This window comes from Silurus aristotelis (assembly GCF_946808225.1).
Source record: "Silurus aristotelis genome assembly, chromosome: 19".
NCBI classification, from domain to species: domain Eukaryota; kingdom Metazoa; phylum Chordata; class Actinopteri; order Siluriformes; family Siluridae; genus Silurus; species Silurus aristotelis.
The window spans coordinates 1,218,552-1,225,354 of record NC_139592.1 but is presented as its reverse complement, the minus strand read 5'-3'; the positions used below and the strand labels follow the sequence as shown (position 1 = coordinate 1,225,354).

The 6,803-nt window shown below is 38.2% G+C and overlaps 1 long non-coding RNA gene across 1 annotated transcript in view; it reads left to right on the top strand.

Annotated features, from left to right (window-relative positions):
* The window catches only part of LOC310714967, a 36,223-nt gene continuing 29,420 nt past the window's right edge, over positions 1-6,803 (top strand). Inside the window, exon 1 of the long non-coding RNA XR_014530197.1 lies at positions 1-132. This is a non-coding gene — a long non-coding RNA (uncharacterized lncRNA). The remainder of the gene's footprint in view (positions 133-6,803) is intronic.

Genomic DNA, 6,803 nt, shown 5'->3' with positions numbered 1-6,803 from the left:
CACACACACACACACACACACACAATATTCACTCATTTATAATGCTCACAGGACAGGACGCTGGATTTCGGGTGCTTTTGGTTTTGTCTCCTGATTGTTGGATCTGTTGAAGGTTTCATCCTGGACATGAAGGTAAGCTCCAGAGGCTTTATCAGGAACTATAAGACAAAGTTTATTCATCTTTCTTTAAGCATTCATTAGGGTCTGTTTTTTTGGGGGTTTTTTCTTGAAGCTGATTGACATCATGTAGCGCTTCCTCTTTTTCTTTTTGTGCCCCTTTAGAGAGGCCTAATGATTAACAGGAGCAGCTTCGGCACATCATTCATCAAACTGTAGGGAGATGAGAGGAGTGTGTGTGTGTGTGTGTGTGTGTGTGTGTGTGTGTGTGTGTGTGTGTGTGTGTGTGTGTGTGTGTGTGTGTGTGTGTGTGTGTAAAAGAGAGAAAAAGAGAGACAGAGAGAGCAAAAGAAAACCTTACGTAGTGCCTTTTTTTCATATTAAACAAATCTACTAATAATATAATAATACAATAAAATGTTATAAAATAAAAGAAAAGGATGAATAAAAATGAGACTAGAACAGACGTTTTATATTCAATCGGAACAAAATGTATATTTTTTAATCTTCCATCTATTATTTGTTCCTTTTAAACCCTATTTAAATAATTATAAACTTTTTTTATTATTTTTGAACTTTTTGTTTTGGTTTTGTTTTGTACCCATTTCTTCATTTCAGCATTAAATTATTAGTTTATTTAGATTTACATTTTATTTAGTGATTAATATATTCAGCAAATTATTTGCTTCTTAGCTCATATTAATAATAAATACATTTATTTATTTGTTTGTTAATTATTTGTTTGCTGTTTCAGTTCAGTTCTGCAAAAACATTTTTTGGTTTCTCTGTCAGACAAATGTACACACACACACACACACACACACACACACACACACACACACACACACACACACACACACACACACACACACACACACATAGACACACACATTATTTATTTATTTATTTATTTATTTATTTATTTATTTATTTATTTATTTATTTGTTAATGTATTGATTTATTTAATATATTTAATATATTTTTTTAACTTTACATATGAACCTATTTTCCTCCAGTGTTTATTTTTTTATTGTTTTTCCTCATATTGATATACTTTTTGAATAAACAAACAGATTTTATATATTTTTTTCTTTTTTTTTTTTCTTTTTTTTTTTTTACTAAAAGTTTACATTTTTCTAGAGCAACCAAATAAATGCCTTATAATTATAAAGATAATAATAAAAAAAAACAATAAACTTTTTTTTTATTTATTAGTTTGTTTATTTATTTACTTTTATAAGAAAGAAGTGTATTCGTTGAAGTGCTCCTTAGTGATGGGGTCAAAGGGCATGAAAGCATCTATTTCTAAATTTAAATAATTGATTTAAATAATTTAAATAATTGATTTAAATAATTGCGATTTTAGTGAAATATCTTCAGGTCTGAGTATAAATATTTAATATCTAATGTAAGATATGTTCTAAAGCTAAATGAGTGGGTTTTAATTAACAAACAAACAAACAAACAAATGAATAGATAAACGGTAAATAAAATGTGATAAAAACAAAAGACGTAGATGTAGTAGTATAAATCTGCTGATGATCTGATGCTTCAGTCTGCATGAAATATTTCAATCCAAATCACTTCATCATGAATTTCAGTTTCTACAAATTCACAAGTTTAAACCACAAGAGTTTAAGCATTAAACCTGTTCATATACAAACATATTCATCCAACCGCAGGATCGAGTGGAAATAAAAGAAGAATCGAGGGCGAATATTTCTACACTTTATAGAGTTAAAATGGCATCGTGCACCTTAAATTCTGTGGCCAAAAGTTTTTGCACACCTGACCATAAGATTGATTTGTGCTTATTTTTGAGCATCTTATTCCATTTTTAGTCCACATTCATCAATAAAATCAGATCCACTCTTCTGGAAAGAAGATTTTGTGGCTTGGGGTGCAGACAGCGTTTACATTCATCCCAAAGATGTTCAATAGGGTCTATAGCAGGAGGTCTTCCACATCTTCCAACCTATGGAAAGCAGATCTTCATGGAGCTGGCTTTGTGCACGCTGGAACAGGTTTGGATCTCTTAGTTCAAGTGAAGGCAAAACTTCATGTGAGTTTGGAGAAGAACCAGATATAGTTGGAAAAGGCATGTCCTAATTCTTTTGGCATTATAACATATATTAAATTATATAAAAAGAAAGAAAATGACACGGAGCGATGTAAAGTGTGCCAACAAACTCCATGACGAATCCCAAAAGATCCTCGCGAAAGTTGAAATAAACACAAATCGCTCACCATAAAGCGTCCAGAACCAGTCTTTAATTTACGCCTGAATATTTACTGGCTAGCTCAGACATTCTTGTTTACTCGAACAGGATTGATCTTCCAGCAGAATCATCCATTATTAAAATATTGCGTAAACTGCATCTACCTTTAAGAGCATCGAACAGGCACCGATCGATCGGGAAGTGTTTAAAACCGGGGCTGAGATAAGTGCAAATAAAGCGCCTCATAAATATGAAAAAAGGAAATCAATAAGAGACCAAAATGCACACACACACACACACACACACACACACACACACACACACACACACACACACACAAACATACAAACACACACCACATACATACACACACCACATACATACACACACACACACACACACACACACACACACACACACACACACACACACACACACAAACATAAAACACAGGTCAATTAAAATTTTGACGTTATTTGCTGGAGTGCAGCGCCCCTGCTGGCCGTTTGGTGTAACACATGCAGTTCAGAGGCCAGAGGATGTGACAGTGATGTTTATCTTCAACATTCGCATATTCATCTATTATTCTGTTTCTGTCCAAACAGTTTTATTTATTGTTTTAACACCTGCCTTGTCCTTCATAGGAAGCTCATATTAATGTTAATTTTAAACATCTCATTCCACATATAGTCTCCATTTGCTGGTCTAATAAGCTCCACTCTTCTGGGAGGATGTTCCACTGTGGAGATTCATGGCGATTCCTTCAGCAACCAGGGCATTATACACGAGTGTGTGTTTCTTCAGGATGGTTCCTTGTTGCTGAATCCCGTCTCTCTCGTGTATCAGGATGATGGTTTGTGGTTCCATTCAGCTGTGTTCAATGGAAAGGTGAAAGGTAGAAAGAACAGAGAGGGGCAGCAAGAGGGAGAGAGGGGCAAAAGGAAGAAGGGAATGGTTGAGAGAGGCAGAGGGAATCGGGGAAAGTTAAACAGTGGCAGAAAAAGGCATCAAGAGGTGGATAGAGGCAGCAAGAGGTAGAGCGAGGCATAGAGAAGGAAGAGAGAGAGAGAGAGAGAGAGAGAGAGAGAGAGAGAGAGAGAGAGAGCGAGAGAGAGAGAGAGAGAGAGAGAGAGAGAGAGAGAGAGAGAGAGAAAGCAAGAGGTAGAAAAAGGAAGAGGAAGGCAGATAAAGTTAGAGAGTGGCAGAAAGAGGCAAAGCACAGTAGAGAGAAATTGAGAAAGGCATTAATATTAAAGAGGCAGAAAAAGGCATCAGGAGGTTAATAGAGGCAGACAGAGGTAGAGAGGTAGTGAAAGGCAGCAAAAGGCAGAGCAAGGTAGAAAGAAGTTGAGAGATGTAGAGAGACGCAACAAAAGGTCGACAGAGGCAGCAAAAGGTAGTGAGTGGCAGCAAAAGACATGAAGGGTGAAAAAAAGGCTGAAAATGACAGAAAGGTTTAAAGAAAGGAGGCAAGCGGTAGAAAGAGGCAGAGAGAAGCAGAAAAGGGTATTGAGAGGTAAATAAAGCAGCAAGATGTAGAGAGAAGTTGTATCAATCTACATCCATACGTGATGCCACTGGGTGTTGAGATTAGTAAGGAACAGCAACAGAAACAGAACACGTAGAACCTACAGAACACATCAAACCTGGAACGGAATCAACCACAAAGTGAACCATCTTTCCGCCTGGTACTCTGGTTTCAGCAACAAGAAACCATTGACATTTATGGCATTTGGCAGACGCCTTTATACAGAGCAACTTACAGCTACATCTGAGCAGTTGAGGGTTATGAGTCTTGCTCAGGGGCCCAGCAGCTTGGTTAGGTAATGCTGGGATTTGAACTCATGACGTTGCAAGTTGCAAGGCCTTAACCAGTGAGCTACCGCGCCCCCCCCCCCTTAAAGCAAAATGCACATCTCGGTGTTCGAGAAGAAAATTGCGAATAAAATAATTACATAACCACACCTTCTAACATCTTCGCTTTATAACCAGCTGAGGAAGAGAACTTCTGGATGAGGAGATGTCTTTTATTGGAGGTAATCGGGAACTCCAGGCTGGTACGTTTCCTTTCTCCTCACACTACCACTTTAAATCTCTACTTTCCATGACCCAGTTTTCCGTGACTTTACCTTAGCTCATCTAAAACTCGAGCATTTTCTCTACACACGGCCCAGTTTTCCATTGCCGGAGCGCCACAGAACTTCACACGAGAACCTCTGCATCACGCAACTCAGCAATGATGTAGCGCAACGTCGCGCTGCCGTTAGCGTTTCCCCTCTGTGCTGCTGAAATAAGACACACACACACACACACACATATACACACACATACACAGATACAGATCAATAAGAAATGAAAGAAATAACTCATGCACGAACGCTTGGAATCGTGACAAAGGTCCTGCTGCTATCGCCGGCTCTACATCATGTAGTGGAAGTGATTCTGGAGAAAAAAGTCCCTTTTATGGTACAGAATTGATTTTATGCTGGACGTCTGCTTGGTGGCATGTGGGCTTTGGCTGGAGATGAAGGGAAACTACAAGCATGTCATTATTTTGCATCATTAGTGAAGTATTATTTATAGTTTTTGATTAAAACGGTTCTCTGGAATGAATGTGATCTTGTAGGGAGGAAGTTGTCTCTGTCTATCTCACAGTCTGGAAATTTCTGGAAAACCTCCTGTCGCGTATATAATAATATCGAACCGGACTTTAACTACAACTACACAAATCCGGATAAATTTGAAAACGGCGTTTTTGTCTAAAAACGCTCCGCGTCCACACTTTCGTTTTCAATCGATTCCCAAAAGTCGCTCATCCGCACTGAAACGTCTGAAAACGCTCACGTCCTGAACAAACCGTGAGACCACGTCATTCCGCCCGGCGTTTATTTACTCTCCTGCTGTTCGAAACATCGCGGCAACAAGTAAAAACGCGTCATAGTTTTCACACACGGTCCACACTGTGATGTCACAGTTGTGTAGCACATCTTTAAATACAATCTTTATAATTATTCAGTAGCTCAGACTAATCGGACAAGTACAGAACATTTTAGACTGGAATACACACTCGATGCAAACTGCGATAATAAAGTAAACACATAGGTTTTTATTCCAATTTCAGTTTCTGTGCCGTGCTTCTTGTAAAAGATGTTCTTCACTAGTTGTTCTGACCTTCTGCAGTTCAGCAGGATTTAGGGGCGGTGGCTGGGCAGGTCGTTCCATGATAGATATCACTTCAGACGACTGTCTGGTCTCTAGATAACGAGTACAGAGTTCGGACGTACGCTTCGACAAGAATGGTGTTGAAGTATGGAATGGGAGCCATGTTGGTTAATTTCACTATTAATCCTACATGTATATAATAAGTTTGCACCTTCCTTAAATAACAAAATAAAATTAGTTTAGTGGAACATGACAGAGCTGCAGGTATTTCAACCAAAATGTACTGTTCTTGTCTGAAGTGACACTAACTGATCATATTTACCTGTAAATTATCAAGGAACATGCATAAATGTTTCGAAACATGTAAAAGACTCGGTTTTACTCCAGTGCTCATGTTAGTTCTCACTCTCCAGTGTTCTGTACTGTTGAAAGATTTATGATCAAACTCTTGATGTCACCCAAATAAGGATGGGTTCCCCTTTTGAGTCTGGTTCCTCTCAAGGTTTCTTCCTCATAACATCTAAGGGAGTTTTTCCTGGTCACAGTCTCCACGGTGCTCATCAGGGATAAACACACACCATTCACCTTGACTGTTGATTACTGTAAAGCTGCTTTGAGACAATGTCTGTTGTGAAAAGCGCAATAGAAATAAACTTGACTTGACTTGACTTTTTTTAAGTCGACAATTGACGATTCATTTAAGCTCACGAGTGTTGGGAAGGTCAGTTCTCTCTCTCTTTTTCTCTCTGTCTCTGTTTCAGACATCAGTAATCGAGTCATGTTCAATTATATTGTCATTTCCACCAATAGGTCTCATCTTATTTGCATTTGATGTTACAGTAACATCTTGAGAGCCTTCAGAGGTCTAGAATGTCGGCAGGTTCTAACCAACAGGTTCTCAAACTTTACAAGTCATTTTTGAATGAGTATTTAATGTGACTCAGCAGAAAGAGTCGTCTCACCCGAGCAAAGCATCGCAAAATCTCCAAAGTCTCCAGAGTCGTTTGTTCTTTTATCACATGACTCCCATAGATGCGATGCAGATGATTAAAGGATTAAAGAAACAAAATAAACTAAAAATCTTTCCATCACTGTTATTCATGAGCATTTTCCAGAAAACATTCTGCAAGCTCTGATTCTCTCCCTCCATCACCGTGATTGTTGTAGTGAACCTCAGTGAAACGTAAAAATACACAAATTTGGACTTTATTATGAGTTTACTATGTGCTTCTCTCTGGACATCCCATTCCACAGTCTCCATTTGCTGTTATAATGAGCTTCACTCTTCTGGGAAGATGCTTCAC